Consider the following 19,199-nt stretch of genomic DNA (forward strand, 5'->3'; position numbering starts at 1 on the left):
TTTTTTTTTTTTAAAGATTTTGCTTGTACACTTTCCCCTCTGCTTTCTAAACTTGTCATTTTAAGGAGAGTAGAAGATAAGGTTCTTGTTTTCCAGGTGGCTGGTTTGCACTGAAACGTAAAAGGCCAAAATAGAACAAGATATCTCCAGTATGAAATTGACTAAAAGAGCATAATTTGGAGGAGATACAGATGTTCCAGGTCTGAATTCAGGTGCCCAGAGGGAGTTGCTAGACATGGAGGGTTTCCAGTCTGTTCTTCCCTAAGTAAATACCTTGATCTTAGCTATATCAAAGTGTCTTTTTACTATTGTTTTTGATAAATATAAACAAAAGACTTCGCTTCACCAACACCGATTTGAAAGAAATCTATCTTGGTAGAGCAACTCTGGGGTGAAGACAGAGGACAAGATGGAGCAGGTATACAGCACTTCCGGTACCAGCAAATGCTGTGGTCTATACTGGATTGTGCCTCATGTATTTCTCTCAGTTAGGAAACGGACAGGTTGAGAATCTCCTGGTTTCTGTGGCTGGGTTGGTTTATGTTCTATTGTGTGTGTTTCCTCATTGGTTACGGTCTTTGATTTGTGGTTACACAATATATTATAATGCCAAAAGGCCAAGTTGTTTCCTCAGCTCAGGGCCTACCCAGAGCCGGCCAAAGAAAGGTTATTCACATTTCCCATTAATGCATTTGAGTTTTCTTTCTTGCCCCATATCTGGCCAAAGGCATAAATCTGAACTAAAGCTGCGGTCTTTTCAAACTGCCCAAATATGAGTAGGAATGAACATGAGAGCCACGTGATGAGGACTGAGTAGCAGATGAGTAGTTCCTGCTTAAACTTTTTGTAGGTGACCAAAGGTTTTCCAGTAAAAGAAATATTTCTTGCAATGGCACCCCGTTCATTCCTTCCTGTGGTCATTTGTTTATTGCCCAACAACAAAAACAACACAAAGTTGGGTTGGGTATGTTGGCAGCATGAGAAAGATGCAGGACATTGTTTGTAATCTAGAGTTTTTAATCTGGTTGCAGATACCTGCATACACGTGTGCGTGCGTGCACGCATGCACACCAGCTAGAGAAGAATAACAAAGGGACATATTAATAAGAGCAAAATAATACCATTAAGGAGGCTTATACTTAGGCTTACTAGTTGTGGGATGTATTTATAAAGAAGGGTGTGAAGCCATATTTGGAGGAACAGACATAAACTGCTCCAGCTAGAAGGGGAACCTGCTGGAAAGAGTCCTGGAGCTGTTGTGAGAGGCTGAGTGTGGGGTGCCCCCTCACTGGAAATGGAGTAGCTGTTTGGAGGCTTGAGGCATTAGACCAGAGGGCACTGAGGCTGACAAAAATGGTTAGGAAATATAGCCGGTAGACCCTTTCATCTTAGCTGATTCAACAGAATCGGAGACCAGGAGGCTTGGGTCATTTGGAAATAAAAAGAAAAACAAGCAAGCCCAACCAGGGTAAGGTGAATGTAGAGAAGAAAAGCAGAAAGAAGAGAGAATTCAAAATGATCCCTGATTTACCCTGTAGGCACAAAAGCCCATGAGGATAACTGAGGAAAGGGTGAAGAGAGTTTCACATGATGCGCAGTATTGGCATAAATCAGGGGCGTGGTGTTCATTCATTCTTTTGGTTTTTTTCATTTGTTTAAAAATATTTAGCACACACCACACTATTCCACTGTTAAGCTCCCCAAAAGTCTTTGTCTTTCCCTATTTTCATCCCAACCAGTAATTTTTAACAGTTTTATTGAAGGATAACTTACACCCCATAAAATTCACTTGTTTTAATTGTACAATTGAACTATTTTTAGTAAATTTATAGAGTTGTGAAGCCATCGCGGTAATACAGTTTTAGAACATCTCCATCATTCCCTAAAGATCCCTTGTGCCTGTTAATCCCTATTCTCATCCCCTAACCCCAGCAGCCACTTACCTGCTTTCTGTCTTTTTGAATTTGTTCTTTCTGAACATTTCAACTTTCATGTAAACAGAACTATAAAATAAATATGTGTCTCTTTTGCATTTGGTTTCTTTAACTTAGCATAATGTTTTTAGGTTCATCTATATTGTAGCATATATCAATAATTTCTCCTTTTTATTTCTCCATAATATTTCACTGTGTAGATAGACCACATTTTGTTTCACCAGCAGATGGATACTTGGGCCTTTTCAGCATGGGGCTATTATGAATAATGCTGTTATGAATTTCTCCATGGAAGTTTTGTGTGGACACATTTCATTTATCTTGGGCACATAGCCCAGGAGTGGGATTATTGGGCTGTACAGTAAGCTTATGTTTAACTTGACAAGAAACAATCACATCATTGTCCAAAGTGACTATACCATTTCACATCCCCACCAGCAATATAGGAAAGTTCCAATTTATTCATGTCCTCATCAACAGTTGTTATTTTCTGTTGTTTTTTTTTTTTATTATAGCCATCTTAATGAGTACGATGTAGTATCTTATGATTTTAATTATTTGCATTTTCCTAGTGACTAAAGATGTTGAACATCTTTGCTTATTAGCCATTTGTATACCTTTTTTTGTAAACTATTCATAATTTTTGACCCTGATTTAATAAGGTTGGTTGATTTGGTTTTAAAATGTTTATTTATTGAGAGAGACAGAGAGCAAGAGAGCAGAGGAGGGGCAGAGAGAGAGGAAGAGAGAGAATCTTAAGCAGGCTCCACTCAGCATGGAGCCCAATGTGGGGCTCAATATCATGACTGTGAGATCATGACCTGAGTTGAAATTGAGCATTGGATGGATGCTTACCCAACTGAGCAACCCAGGCACCCCTGCTTCTTATTACTTTGTTGTTAAGAGTCCTTTATGTATTCTTGATATAAATCATTTAAGAGAGATGTAATTTATCAATAGTTTCCCATTCTATGGCTTGTTAATTTTTTTCTTTTAAAAAAATTGTTTTTGATGTTTTTTTATCTTTGAGAGAAAGAGACAGCACAAGTAGGGGAGGGGCAGAGAGAGGGAGAGAGAATCTGAAGCAGGCTCCAGGCTCCGAGCTGTCAGCACAGAGCCCAGTGTGGAGCTTGAAATCATGAACTGTGAGATCATGACCTGAGTCAAAGTTGGAGACTTAACTGACTGAGCCACCCAGGTGCCCCTTTTCTTTTTTTTAAATACCCAAATATCCACCCTATAGTCTACAATTAACATTTTAAAACTTTGGATATAATTGACATATAACATTTTATTAATTCCAAGTATACAATATAATAATTTTATGTACGTATCTATTGCAGAATGATTACCACAACATATTTAGTAATGTCCATCACCTTGCATAGTTACAGTTTTGTTCTTGTGATGAGAATTCCTAAGATTTTCTTTCTTAGCAAATGTCAAAATTATCACGCATTATTAAGTATAGTCATCATACTATATAGTACATCCCCATAACTTATTTATAACTGAAAGTTTGTACCTTTTGACCACCCTCATTCATTTATACTTAGTGAACCCCCATCCCCCACATCTGGCAACCACCCATCTATTCTCTGTAACTATGAGTTCAAGTTTTTGTTTGTTTGTTTTGCCTTTTGACTTTTTATTCTCTTTTTTTTTTTTACAAATAGTTTATTGTCAAATTAGTTTCCACATAACACTCAGTGCTCATCCCCACAAGTGTCCTCCTCCATGCCCATCCCCCCCTCCCCCCCACATCCATCAGTCCTCAGTTTTTGTCAGCATTCAAGAGTCTCTCATGGTTTGCCTCTCTCCCTTTCCCCCACCATTTCCGCCCTTCTTCTCCCCCTTCTTCCTCCGTCAAGTTCCTCCTAATCCTCCTATACGTGCAAACATATGATATTTGTCCTCTGCCTGACTTATTTCGCTCAGCATAACACCCTCAAGGTCCATCCATGTTGCTACACATGGCCAGATTTCATTGTTTCTCATTGCCATGTAGTATTCCATAGTATAGATAAACCACATCTTCTTGATCCATTCATCTGTTGATGGACGCTTAGGCTCTTTCCATGTTTTAGCTATTGTGGAGAGTACTGATAACATGTTTGTTTGTTTTTTAGATTCCGTATATAAACAAGATCACATGGTACTTGTCTTTCTCTTTCCGACTCATTTCACTCAGTATAATGCCCTCCAAAGCCATCCATTCTGTCACAAATAGCAGGATTTCCTTCTTTCTTATGATTGAATAAATTTGATTGTGTGTATTTGTATACACACACAAACACACCACATTTTCTTTACCTCCATTGGTGGACACTTGTCAGTTTCCTTAATGATGTCTTTTGAAGTGCAAAAGTCCTCCATTTTGATGAATCCAGTGTACCATATTTTCTTTATAGGATTATGCTTATGCTGTCATATCTAATACCTCTTTCTCCCACCCAAGACCATAAAGATTTCCTCTTATGTTTTCTTCCAGAACACTTTCCTCCCAAAGCTTCAGTTTTAGCTTTTACATTCAGGTCTGTGGTTCATTTTGAGATGATTTTTGTGTATGGTCTGAGGACTAAGAAGCTGAAGTTACCATGTGCACATGTGGATGTCCTGGATAATAATTAAGTCAAACTATATAAGAGTCTGCATGACAAAGGTTCATTCATCCTATGAAACCTGTCTTGGATATTTAGTAGTTTTGTGGTGTTTTCCGTGTTCTGTGTTCTCCACTCTGATAGAACGTGTTCTTTCCTTGTCTCTTTGTTCTTTTTTCTGGTATTGGAGGTAGAACCCTCTACTGTCATGATCTGTTTATGTCTGTCTCCCTCACCAGAATATGAGCTTCTTTATCTCATTATCCTCCGTGCTCGAAACATAGTAGAACCTAAAATATTTTTGGTTGAATTTAATTAAATATCCCCTTCTGTGAAACTTGAAAATCCTCCTCTCTCTCTCTCCCTCCCTCCCTCCCTCCCTCCCTCTCTCCCTCTCTGTGTGTGTGTGTGTGTCTGTGTGTGTGTGTGTCTTTCAAAATTTTAAAACCCACTAGCATTTGAAACACAGCCACTGTAAAAAGAGTCCAGGGAACCAGCTTATTCAGGAAAAGGAATAAATCATTCTAGCTGACAGTACCCAGATTTCTACAGAGCTGCTTTGTAGCTTTTGGAGATAGATACATGCAAAGGGACAGTGATTTGATGGGGCTTGAACAGGGTGATGGATAACTACTACAGCCCTAATGAAATAGCATATCTACGAAAACCTGGAAACCGTCAGATGACAGCAGACACACGGCCGCCTCCATCTCTATTATTTACTCGCAGTCATCCTGCTCAGTTTTGCTGAGGGCTTTCGTTGTCCCTACTGATTGCAAAGATACACCCTCTTCCATCTCCCTGTCCTGTGCACTTCCTGTTGTGGCACCTGAAGCACTGTGTTCCTACTCACAAGGTGACCATGCAACCAGTGCCTCAGGGACTTATCCTCAATTTTCTGCAATAAGAGATTGTTTATATTTCTTTATAATCAGATGAGAGAGATTCTAGTTGACTTTCTCCACAGATATTTATTGAGGATTTAGTATGCATTAAGCTCTGTGCCTGTGTCCTGTGGAAGACAGACAGACAGACAGACAGACAGACACACACACACACACACACACACACACGGCCTGGCTCTTACCCTAAGGGAGTTTTCAATATGTTTAAAACATTGATAAAAGAAGAAGAAATACTGATGATATTGCTCCAATTCCCCATATGCCTCTGCAAAATCTTATGAGATTTTCCCAAATCCAGCTGAGAAATAATCTTTCCANAAGACAGACAGACAGACAGACAGACAGACACACACACACACACACACACACACACACACGGCCTGGCTCTTACCCTAAGGGAGTTTTCAATATGTTTAAAACATTGATAAAAGAAGAAGAAATACTGATGATATTGCTCCAATTCCCCATATGCCTCTGCAAAATCTTATGAGATTTTCCCAAATCCAGCTGAGAAATAATCTTTCCATATTGTCAACTTAAGCAAGATTTGGTGAGCAATGTATTTGGATATTGATCTTCTTAACTATGTCTTATGAAAAGCTTTTAAGTCAATCTCTTAAGGTTTGTTGTCTCAAGACAGGAATATAAGGGCAGTAATGATCCTAGGATTTGGCATAGGCTCTCAGAATGAGACTTCTCCCTCCTGAGGCTGACCGACTCAGAGGTTTGATCGTATCAAACTGGAGGGATCAAGTATATTCTCAAGGTTTCAGAACAAGCTCTTTAATATCCACCTTTATTTCCACACCTTTCATCTACTTTAAAATATGCAGTTTAGAATAATGATGAGGCTGGGATTTGAAGCCACAAAGACCTGGGTTGGAATCTTGGGCTGTGTGTCTTTGTGCATGTTACATGATATCTCTGAGCCCCAGTTTTCTGTTTTGTGAAAATGGGGTTCACGTCTGTTTCAGAGAAGTTATAAAGGCTGACTAAAGAATATGAATAAGTGTAGATCTGAGCCTAGTACATAATAAGCTAATAAATGGCTATCATTATTAATGTTTTTAACTACTTCTGTGCTGACTTGAACTTGATTATATTAAGCCTGTATGATCTCTCCATAGCTTTCTGTGCCTCACATAACGTTTCTTGCTTTGATTTTTTTGCATGTGTGCTTTATATTTCTTATTAGACAAATCATAATATTACAGATACGGTCAGATCTGTCTCCCATTCCTTTCATCTTTCCCCCTTAAGCCATTTCCTCCTTTAGTCCATTTTTAAAAAACTAACACCCAATAAATTAATATTGATTCAATGGTATAGAATATATAATTCATTATCAAGTTTCCCCAACTAGTATAGTTTTGGATCCAAGATCCAGTTAAGTTTTATGCATAACATTGCAATGTCTTTTTCAGTTTCTTGTCATCTAAAATATTCTTTCCTGGGGCACCTGGGTGGCTCAGTTTGTTGAGGGTTCAACTGCAGCTCCAGTCATGATCTCATTTGTGGGTTTGAGCCCCACATCGGGCTCTGTGCTGACAGCTTGGAGCCTGGAGCCCTGCTTTGGACTCTGTGCCTCCCTCTCTTTCTGCCCCTCCCCTGCTCGTGCTCTGTCTCTGAAAAAATAAAATGAAACATTAAACTTTTTGAAAATAAAATATTCTTTGTCTCCTCACCCTCTCTTTATTTCTTTTGACAGTGCCACTTATGTAGAGTCTGGGCCAGTTGTTTTATAGTGTTTCATACCGCAGATGTACCTGGGTGTTTCCTCGTGATCCAGGAGCACTGTGAGATGATGGGAGTGTGGTCTGCAGGTGTGAGTGCATTTGCTACTCTGCCCCTTGCTTCTCTTTGACGTCACATGCACTACCTAATCTCTCGGAAACTGCTTCTCATCCAAAACAGGAGACTTATAACTTACACTACAGGGAATGGTTAGGAGTTCCCAGTGAGATGATTTAGACAAAGGTCAGTGATTCTAGACACATGGTAGACCTCCTCCCAGTGGCTGTTGGTCAGATAGGGAAGAGGAGAGCCTGGCAGGCCTGCAGAGGACAGGAGTGGAGAGCATCCTAAATGAGAGCTGTCCAGGGTAGCACATGCTTTGGGGGACTGGGTTTCTTGTTTCCCTTTCTTGGATTTATCCTGTGTGAGCGGTACAGCTGAGACACTGGAGCAGCAGACTGAGGCAGCAGATTCTGAATGGAAGTGCTCTCTTAAAGGGTAAATGGTAGGTAAGGGCATTGCTGGTGGCTTCTGTCCCCAGAGCTCAAATGCTGTCCATTCCGGGCCTCTGGCAAGCCCCTTCTGGACCCAACAGATGCTTGCAGACCTGGGATAGCTTTAGGGAAGGTAAGAAGCAACTTTCTCCCTTCACTACCACCAGATGGATCTCTCCCTCTCTCAATATATTATTATCCTGGTTATGCCAGAAAGCTGCTGCTGTGACTGTTGCTTCTGTTATCACATTTATTGCCAGAGCACTAGCGTATATAGAGGGTTCCAAATCTTTACGGTGTCTCCCCTGTCAGAGCCTAATGTTGTTAGTCCCTGGGAGGAGGGGCCATGTGCTCTATTTCTGCTGCTGTCAGCAAGAAGGGCAGCTCCTGGTCCTCCCTGGTCAAGTCTTAGTTTGCCTAGGTCATGCCAGGCGTGAAGACTTCCACTCAGATCACTGGATCATGGTTAATATGAGCTATATACTTTGTGAGGCCCAATGCAAAATGAAAACTCTAGGTCCTTTGTTTAAAATGCAAGAAAAGGGGCACCTGGGTGGCTCAGTTGGTGAAGCATCTGACTTTGGCTCAGGTCATGATCTTGTGGTTTATGAGTTGGAGCTCCACATCAGCCTCTGTGCTGACAGCTCAGAGCCTGGAGCCTGCTTCAGATTCGGTGTGTGTGTCTCTCTCTCTGCCCCTCCCCTGCTCACACTCTGTCTCTCTATCTCTCTCAAAAATAAATAAACATTAAAAAAATTTTTTAATGCAAGAAAAAAGTGCTGTTAAAGGTACGAAAATAGAAAGCTTCTTCCTTTCTTTTATAGTTTCTTTTCCGGCCTGTCATGATGTTTTTAATTTGCTGTTGAATGTTGTTCTAAGTAGAGAAACATTGAAGTTTTAAATTATCAGCATGGATTTTACCATTCATCTTTATAGCATGCAATGCCTTCTCTTTGTTGTGGTAAAAACCATGTAACATAAAATTTGCCAATCTTAACTATTTTTAAACTTGCAAATTCACATTGTTGGGATCAATGCCAGTTTTAAATACCAACACAAGAGCATTTAACTTGAATGTGGAATCACTGAAATGACATAATTTGTGTTTCATAGCTTATATATGCATACGTACAGCCTTGTCAACCAAGTGGTGAAACGCCACATGAAACTAACTCAGCTCTTGCTATCTCTCTTCTTGATAAGCCCACCCTCTACTCATTTTCTCCTCTTGACTTAACCATTGAGTAAGGAAAGAGTGAAAGTTCGCTCCATGTTTCCCTTTTCCTTCTGTGCCATCCTTTACACTGTGTTTGGCTAACTATGGAAATGAACACAAGTAGGGAAGGATATGATAGGGCTCCTTGCTCATTTCTGATTCTCAGAACACCACTGCCTTCCTTCTACATCCAGAGCAAGTTCTGGTTTAAATGGGAAGAGCAGTCCCTTGGGGCGGTAGCACCTCTGCTGAACTCCTACATGTCACAGGCCACCATCCATCGAGAATGGTAAGGGCTGATGGGGCGTAGAGGAACCACAGAGCTCTTGCGCATTGCAGGATCTCCGCTCCTCACACACTTCGTGGTCCCATCATACTCCACTTGTAGAACACAAGTTCAGATAAATTATAAGGACTTCAGGACAGTGACAGCAGAGTGCTTCTGTCCAGGCCACACCAGGAGCATGGCCCTGCTCATGGTGCATGTTTTACAAAGCATTTTAGGAAGGAAGAATACTAGGGACCCCACAGGCTCCTTCCGTTGGATCGTGTAGAGCCCTGTGGTCTATCCCCCAAAGTCTGACCCTGCTTTCTTTTTTTTATGTTTATTTTTTATTTATATTGAGAGAGAGAGTGCACGCACAAGAAAGGGAGGGGCAGAGAGAAAGGAAGACAGAGAATACCAAGCAGCCCACCTGGAGCTCGATCCTATGACCTTGAGATCATGACCTGAGCTGAAGAGCCACCCAGGTGCTCCCTGGCCCTGCTTTCACTCTACTCCATTTCTTCCTGCTGGGAACTGCCTCCCGGAATCCCAGATATGACGTGCTGGTGCCTAGGGCAGGACTGGATTTGCTTTACTCATCAGAATACACTTAAAGAATCCAAACTGTTTGTAAGATGTGGAAAGCATTAGTTACCCAATGAATATTTTATTGAGTGTGTGCTGGGAGGGGCAAATAATATTCAGAGCTATGACCCAAGAAGAAAGTGTCATCAACCTATTTTACAGCTAAGGAGATCGAGGCCCCACAAAGACAGAATGGAATTTGGCATTCTTCAGTTACATTACAGCCCACCCCCCACCCCACCCATATTCTGGTTTCAGAGCTTTGTCAGTCATCCCTAATCAGAGGGTGAAGAGAACCCTATCCTCCACCACAAGTCACCAGCCCCCGTTTGAGGTAGTTCACGTTTAAGCATCAAACCATACAGGTGAAAAGTATGCTGGTGTGAAGGTAACAGGTGCAATGCAAGTGAAAGCAAGTACTCATTATTTTGAAGGTTGCAAATAGGTTTCAAAAGCAGGATTGTCCCTTTTCCTCACTTCTGTCGATGAAAGTGCACACTTTTCACAACATATTTCTTCAAAAGCTATCAGAAGCTTCATATTTTAAAGAAATGCAGTGTCCCTCCCCGTCATCTTTGTAGTTCCCCTGTGGCTGAACATTTTAATCAGCTGTTTTTGTGCTTGAAAGATTTTTCACTTGATTTACAACTTGTAGGAGTGGAGTTGCAGTGAGTCATCAGGGAGAGCGCCGTCAAGAGGACAAAAGGAAGGTGAAACACAGCGTTAATAATTTAGTTTCAATAACCTTAAAAGGTTTACTGTTCACTTTTAACCTTGTATCCCAAAAAGCAAGCTACTGCAATGAATCATAAAAATGTTTCTTTTAATTTGCAAGTCATTTATTTAAGTATGCTTACAGGGACTGATGTATTCCTTAACCAAAAAGGTCAAGAAGCAACAGCGGCTGCTCGACTCGGTTCTGGCTATTTGTTGAGATGCCTTTGATGGGACAGTTTTAAAGTCTGTAGAGCCTTGTTTTCAAAATTTATGGATTATTAGAGCATCAAGTTATTAATTTAATAACATTTTAGATAGTACTGGGCAAATCAAAAGAAGCTAATGCTGTCACAGAGGCAAGAAGAGTGTAGAAGTGATTTTTGATGAGGATAAATTGAGGAAGAGATTTACAGGTGATATTTAAAACCTAGTGTCAAAAGTAGGGGGCAGGCTGGGGTCATGCTTGGCGAGGAACTTTAAAACACCTGCAAACTAGAATTTTAACATCTCAGGAGGACTGCTAAATTAACAGAGAGATTTTCCACCCAGATCTCATTACCAGCCCTATTAAAACAATCCCCGTTGTACATCACACTACACCGTGGCATAGAAAATCACCAGGTGCATAAAGGTGCGCTTTGTTTCATAATTAGGGGGGACGCATGTTCCAGCTAAAGTGAAAGAGCTAACGGCATATTTCTTCAGGGCTCTTCCTCCTCTTTAATTAAGAATATGTACCATAAATAAGTGGAACCAGTTTCTTTTCCTAGAATTCTTATTTTTCTGGTATAATAGGATTTGTCATTATATTGTTCCTCAGTTTCTCAGGAAGTATTGTACAACACTTCCTCCTGCCTCTCTGCCCTCCCCACAGCTGGGAGATAAGCCTTCTAGCATTGCCTTGTATGATTAACCTTGAAGAAGAAGAAAGGCTAAGATTATCTAGAAATCCAGAAGAAAGGTTACTAGATCCTTTCATTTTGACCTTACTGTAAATGGGCAGACCCAACTAAAAAGGGGAACTAATAATTCCTAAACCTTCAGTGAATTTCGCTTTTTAAAAAACTTGTTAATGTGTATTTATTTTTGAGACAGAGAGTGAGCAAGGGAGGGACAGAGAGGAAAAGACAAAATCCAAAGCAGACTCCAGGCTCTGAGCTGTCAGCACAGAGCCCAACTTGGGGCTCAAACCCACGAACCTTGAGATCATGACTGACTGAGCCACCCAGGTGCCCCCAGAGGGTTTTGAGTTTTAAGGTGAACATTTAAAGTGGGCTGGTCCTCTTTCTCTAGGTCTGTGAATGCTATAGCTAGTTTTGGGGGCCCACCTCTGCTATTTCCTACGGCCGTAATTCGAACTGCTTCTTCAGTGTTCGCTGACGGACTTGGGAGTCCAGATAGCTGAGGTGGCGCAAGAACTTGGGCAGACAGCCAGAGCTTTCCAGGGTATTACCTGGTCCAGTTCTGTTCTTCCACCTTCTCAACTGGATACACCTACAGTCAGGGCCTCCAGGAGCCCTTTTTGTACCTGTTAGAAAAGACACCTCTTCCTCCAGAATCATTACTTCCTCTCTCTGTGGCGTTTTATTAAAACAGTATACTTATTGTCACCTGCCATAAAATTGTCGCCACAGTTGTACATTGACATTGTCTGTGATGCAAATGATGCCCACTTAGTATGGCACACTTATGCAGTGTGCAGCCTGGACATCTGTATGAGAAAAGGATAAAGGAACTATGAAAAAGGCTTCAGAATAAAAACTCTGGCTCTACTGCTCACTAGCCATGCAGCCTTGAGCAAACTACTCAACCTCTGGGACTGTTTGCTTATCTGTTAGAAATGAGTACAGTACTTCCCTGCCAGGTAAGTATGAGTGCCACACACACACACAGAGTGACATCAGTTTCTGTCTTCTCTGCTATCAGGGCTTTCAGTACTCACTACATGAATAGAGAATTTTGATACTTTACGAATTTTCCTATTAGAGTACTCTTTTTAATGTTTATTTATTTTGAGGGAGAGAGAGCATGCATGCGAATAAGCAGGGGGTAGGGGCAGAGAGAGAGAGGGAGAAAGAGAATCCCAAGCAGGCTCCACAGTGTCAGCACAGAGCCTGACATGGGGCTCCATCCCACGACCCAGGATCATGACCTGAGCCAAAATCACGAGTTGGACGCTTAGTTGACTGAGCCACCTAGGTGCCCTCCTACCAAAATACTCTTGATTAGAGAGAGAATCACTTCAGGTTGTGATGAGCTACACTGAAAATAACTGTTCCTCTTTAATATTTTTTCTGTTGATATTTCTAATGTCTGTTTTGGGGGTGTTACTCGGAGTGCTTACTATAGGGCAGAAAAGTTTGTCATTATGAATCCTAGCTTGCCACCATTTTCTTTTAGATTAATAAACAGTGAGGTTTAACACATGAACTTTTGATAAACTCTGTCTTACAGTGCTGAAATTCAGGCACCCACCAATGAAGCAGATTCTTCAGCATCAGTGTCCAGTATTTAATGAGTTATTTTGTCCTTGATGGACCAGCATGTGTTACCCTGATGTGTGGCCTTGTGTGTTAGCTTCGGCTATGTTATTAGGCCTCTGGAGACTAGGATTTGGGAAATAGCTCATTCACATGTCCCCTTGTCCATCCTGTCTCCCCCTTGAAGAAGGCATTCTGAGTGCTGGGCCCTCAGTGCACTGTTTCTAAATCTCAGTAGCATCATGAATCATTACTTTTCAGGACTCTTAGTACCCGCCACCAGCATTGACTGAACTCGCATGTCTTTTGTTTGGAAATGTCTTGAATGCTTCAATTCTTCTGTGAGCTTCCCTTTCAGCCCATATTTGGCATGACTTCCTCACGGTCTCGTCTTAGAAAATGTTGGGTTAGTTTAAGTTAAGCACAAGACCCATCAATTAATTTCCAAAAGGAGAGACCTAATCTTACAATATTTTTATGATGTATTATTCTCAGATGCCAATGATTAAAGAACAAATTCGGTTTCTTCCATCCCCATCCTCTGTCTCCTTCTGCATCCCTAATCCTCCCTGTCCTCTGCATCCCTATCCACCATGCCTTCCTTCTCTAGTCGCATCTTCCATGCCCTCTCGATTCATAAGGTAGGATCATATCACCTATCACAACGTTGCTTTAAGGATGACAGTGATAATAAATTGTTACTTCCAAAAGTTTACGGAAGTATTGAGTCTTGCACAAATGGAGTATTTTTACAAGTGTGGAAAATGATATGTGCCTTCTTATTTTGATAAATCAAGGACACCATGAACCAATGCTGTAGGCAGTATCAAGTACTTAGCACCCTCTATCTTTCAAGTGATGACAGTAGTATCTAGCTCTGCCTTCCTGGCGAGAAGCAGTGAGCGCTCAGGGTGGGGCGGTGGAGGGGGGGGAGGGGACAGCAGTGAGGTGGCTTACCCCAAGCCTAGAGGGTGATATCTGAAGGAGGGACAGAATTCATGGATTTCAGACTCAGATCTTCCATGCTGGAAATAATTCCTGATCCCTACACTAGTCTAAGGAATAAGAACGATGCTTTGATGGGTAATCATAACTAAAGAAGCCATTTGGCCAATATATAGTTAAAGAAGAAACAAATATTTATTTAAAACAAAGTTTCTTTTCTCAGAAAAATACCAGTGGGTAAGGTGGGGATAGGCTTTAAAGAAGACATTAGCCCAGAGCATGTGGACCAAAGCAATTTCCTTTAAAGTGTAATTGGCTGTCGTGTTAATCTCTATGTCCATAGTCAAGGAAATCACCATTATAGTTTTCACATGTGAGGGAAGTCAGAGGTGCCTTGTTTACATTACTGCCATTTATAAAACATTTAAAACAGCTATTCTGCTGAATAAACATTCAAGAGTCTGAAGGATAAGCATATCACTTAAACTTCGTAAGACTAAACTTTCCAAACCATTTCCTGCCAGAGAGACCCAACAGCAAAATTGCAAACTCTGTGCCCTGAGATGAGATAGGCTGAATTAGATTAAGCAGCTTACTGTTGACATGTCTATTGATCTGGGTTCAGTGCAGTTTCCTGTCTCTGCCAGCAGTCAGATTGCTGTATACAATAACACAGTGGCCTGGTTTATGTGAAATTGGGGACTCCAAGCATCAATTACTCCAGGAAGGCAGTGGCACTGGGAGATAAGGTTAAGCTGCTTGCAGTGTTTAAGACTGCTAAAATCCAGGCAACATATTTGCTGTCTAAAATGTTGCTTATAAATTTGACAGTGTTCCATTTATAAAGTTTCCAAAGAGATCATCCAGTGTTATTCTCTGCAGGTAGTAGTACAAATAGCATTATGAATGCTTATTGTTAAAGCAGTGTAACCCACTTACTCCATTTCATGCATGTTTCTTAAATGTTTGCATCAAGGTATTGAGCTGGGTAGCAGGACATCGGTGATGGTGTGGAACCATCTTAGACCATCAGCTGTGCCCAAATGTAGTTAATGGAAAGGTAAATGTCAGCCATTTGACTTGGATATTTTGTTTTCTTTTTCTGGGACTAACGGAATAGATTTAGTCAACTGCCTTCTTATATTTCTAATACCCACTCATATGTTTTTAGGGAGCACTTACTTTCCTAATGCTAATTACTACATCTTTAATGCAAACAGCATGGGCAATACAGAAAAGTACAATGAAAAACATACATGCTGTCACCCAATGATAATTATTTTGTTCTTGGATACATATATTTCAGGTATTATTTTAAAATATGTGTTTCCCCTCCCCCCATCTCTTTACTAAGCACTCATTTACAGTTAGAATATAATGTTTCTTTTCTTTCTTGCTTGCTTATTCTTAAAGGAAGTATCACTTTTCTTAGAAGGTTCTTACCTCTTAATTTACTTCAAACATTATAGCAAGGATAGAAGTTGAACCTATGTTTACATAGTTCTGTAGAGAGTAACGGAAAGGCGTTTTTTAATCCATGGAGGTGGGGATCCTAAAAAACTCTTGATGGGTCAGCTCTTTACATCTGTTCATACAAGTTAAGTTTCAATCATAAAATGTAACTCCCTATTCCTATAAGAAATATTCAGAAAGCAAATTCCATCCTCTCTGGTAAGACCTATGTGGTATGAATTGGATAAAAGGATACATTTTTTAAAGTGACATTTCAGCTTGCCTATCATGACATTTTATGCAATATACATTTATCTCAGAAACATCTCCCTTACTTTATTACAGGTAGAAACAGAGTTTCATATAAAACTTAGGAAATCCCTTAAATACAGCACTGATGAAAACCAGACTTGGAAATGTGACAAGTCAGGGCACATTTTACTAATTTAATTGTATTTTCCAGGTTGACCTCCTGAGATTGGTACTATCCTCTCTAAGGCTTTGCAACATTTACACCATGCTTTTCCATTTTATATCTTCCAAGAGTGATACAAAATGAATGTATTTAAAATGTATTTAGCATTTATTGGCATAGTTTTAGGTTTTATCTTTTAATGGGATTTTAATTGGCTTTATTGCAGGATTTATGCAAGGTGCCTGGAATGCCAAAAGGCGAGAGGGACCTAATAAGTAAAATGGGCCATTACAATTAATGCTAATATGACATCTGTTAGCAAAGTGAGTGGGTTAACTTCCTGACTGGGCCTGATACTTAAAGGAAACAGGCCTGATCATTTTAGGTTTGAGGAGTTGCCTAATCTCTTTGAAATGCTGAAAACTCATGTCCTAGTCTTCTTTTCATTGAAAAGTCCTGATTATATAAAGGTTCCAATTATCTTCAAAATACCACTTTCTGATATTAGACTTCTCTTGAGAAAGACTTGTGAAAGACCATTCATAAGGGTACTTTCAGGCATTCATTATATGACAGATAAAATATAAATACTTCTTTTTCCCATTTATATACTTGTGGTGGCAACGAGGATGAAGGGCAGATGGGAGGCTCATGAGTCATTCTCTCCTGTGTGCACAGAACAGGCACCCCCAACCCACATTGCATGAAGCTGTAAAGGTCTTTGTGGCCAATTGACCTTGTCACTGTGATGTGGAAGGAAGAATTACCAACTGTTTTCATAAGAATTGCATGTGTAGCCACATTAATAATGGCAGTGACTTTAGTATGGTTCTCTGAAATCATAAACACTCACCTGCTCTAACTTGTGGACCCCAAAGATGTATAAATTAAGGCACTCTACTTAATCAAACAAGTCTTCATATAAAAAGTCATTACGAAAAGTTACCCTGTAAAAAATCAAAATAAGCTGAAAAATGTGTAACAGAAGAAAGTCAATGATTTGTCATCATCAAATGAAATAGTCTTAAATGTGAGGTTGAACTGGCTGCTTCACCTCGCACCCCCTGAGCTCCTTAGGGGCTTGTACTGTGCCTTCATCCCTTTTAATTACATACCCATCTTATCTCTACTCCAGGATGGTGAATCCTTTGAGGACCTCTTCATATCCCCCACAGAACCTAACCAAACAGGAGACCATACACTTAGAATCCTCAGTAAACCCTTATTTAACCATTGACTTGAATCAAATCAGGCCAGTAGGTTTTCTAAGTCTGGGTAGAACGTGAGGAGTGAAGACAAAGTAAAGGTTGACTTCATCTGACGGAAGACCTGTTTGGGTAGAGGGACAGATGGTATAGGCCTAAGGTAGGGTGAAGAGCATCAGAGAAGCATTGAAGTTTTAGGTTGATTTAATTAAGGGTGGAATAGAAAGACAGGGCTTTCAGGATTCTTGTGAATGTGAGGTTTGGTGGAAGTTGTTGAAGATCTCTCTCCTGAACTCTTCTAAGAACTTCCTACTTGATTTTAGCTAGTCACGAGTTTCTCCTCTCTCCAGTCCATTCTCTCTATGATCTCCTGATTCATGAACAGCCTTTCTTAGCCCGTTAGTTAATGGATTGTATCCAGGCATCTTAAACTCTTACCGTGAATGTAGCACTGTCACTCCACTGCTGCAGCCTCACCCCACCCCAGCACCCCCTGTGGACTCTCCCACACACTTCCCACTGTCACCTATTTCATGAGGGGCTAAAGGACATACAAAGCATGTCTTGGTCTTGCCTGCCTTATCTTTTTAACATTTTATGGCTCTACATTGGGAGTTATTTCCCTAAGTGAGGTTTCTTTCTGAATATCTTTGTAGTCCTGATAGCCAAGCAGAGTATTCTCACTTCGAAATGATGGAAACAAGCTGGAAAAAAGAAAACAGAAAACAAAATCATGATGTCAATTTGGGCTAAAAGACTGCTGCCAGGGACCAGGCTAGAACAGTGGAAAAGACAGACGGCAGCTTGGGGAGGTGTTAACGGCCACAAGATCCAAAAGAATAGGCCAAGATAACAGGACTTCAAATCCTGGCATGAGTTTATTGAGATACTTTTAACACATATGTTGGTGAATTTGTGGGAATGTAAGGAAATAAAAGTATGGGGAAGGAATACTAATTATGATTGGCTGATTTCCCATTATGGCTCAACAGACAGGATCACAAATTCAGCTAGGTGATAGTGATTTGAGCACATTAGGTAGAATGGGCAGAAATATGCATGGGAGCAAAATACAGAGCAGAAGTACATGGGAACAAAAAGGAGTGTCTACAGCACTGTCAGATTCTAAATAAATAGCATGCTGCATGATATAACACAAAGTGGCCTTTCCCGTTGATGGAAAGGAGAAAATGCAATGTTCCCTGCTCTTTTTTTTTTCTTATTTCTGCCCCTCTCTCTCTCTCTCTTTTTTTTTTTTTGCTTTGCCATTGTCCTCCCTCCTGCCTCCTTACACACCCTCCTCAGATTCTGAGCATTTCTAAGCATACAGTCATTTCCCGATAACATGACTCTGAACTTAAAGAGGAAGCACATACTTTGTAGAAGGTGTCTTGGCCAAGAGGAAAGGGCCGGCCACACTTTGGGGTCAGATGGGCCAGACTGGGCCTAAAGCTTTACTCAGCCACTTCCTGTCTTTAGGACCCTAGACATGTTTCCATATCTATTTGATTGGGGGCAGCTATACTGACTGTATATATACTGTAAGAATTAAGGGTCAAGGGAAGAGAATAAACATTTATTGATATTTATACTGTGCCAGTCATAGGCCAAAGGCTGAAGGGCTGCGTATGCATTCTCAGTTCTTATGACAGTGCAGTGAAGTAGGCATGATTAAATGAGATAATACACATAAAGAACTTGGTACAGCAAGTACGGAATAGTACATTGTCACTCACCTTCTCCTAAAATTGGGGGCAACCGGATCACAGCAGAGATTGGCACTGTACTCTTTACTGTCACATTATGTTGAGAAATTAGGTCAAAAAGAAATTGTCTATTTCTGAATGGTATTGTGGGCTGAATTGTAGTTTTCTTAGGAATCAGATGGGTGAGATCATCCCAGACCACCACATGTCATGGGAAATGAGTCCAAGCTGTGGCTGTAGTGACAGTGAGGTAGGACACAGAGGTGAGGTCACTCCTGTTTCACAGTGAGGGAGGGCATCTTCTCAGGTAGCAGGTTTGTGATAATTAATATCTATTATGTCAGTCAAGAGAGAATGATAAATTATTTCTATTTCCTACCACTGGGTATATCTTTCTTCCTTGTATATAGAAAAGCTGTAACAACTTGAGCTGTTCCAGATGCTACAGAAGCCATAGGCTTCAACGCAGGAATGATATCCTACAAGAAGCATTTCCATCTCCACTGGTCTCATCAAATGCCTCATCCAGCATTTACATGCAAAATA

At 40.6% G+C, this 19,199-nt stretch overlaps 1 protein-coding gene across 1 annotated transcript in view; it reads left to right on the forward strand.

Moving 5' to 3' along the window:
• PARD3 (par-3 family cell polarity regulator) overlaps window positions 1–19,199 on the forward strand; it is a 548,282-nt gene that overhangs the window by 429,754 nt on the left and 99,329 nt on the right.

This window comes from Crocuta crocuta, unplaced genomic scaffold (assembly GCF_008692635.1).
Source record: "Crocuta crocuta isolate KB4526 unplaced genomic scaffold, BGI_CrCroc_1.0 scaffold457, whole genome shotgun sequence".
In the NCBI taxonomy this organism is placed as follows: domain Eukaryota; kingdom Metazoa; phylum Chordata; class Mammalia; order Carnivora; family Hyaenidae; genus Crocuta; species Crocuta crocuta.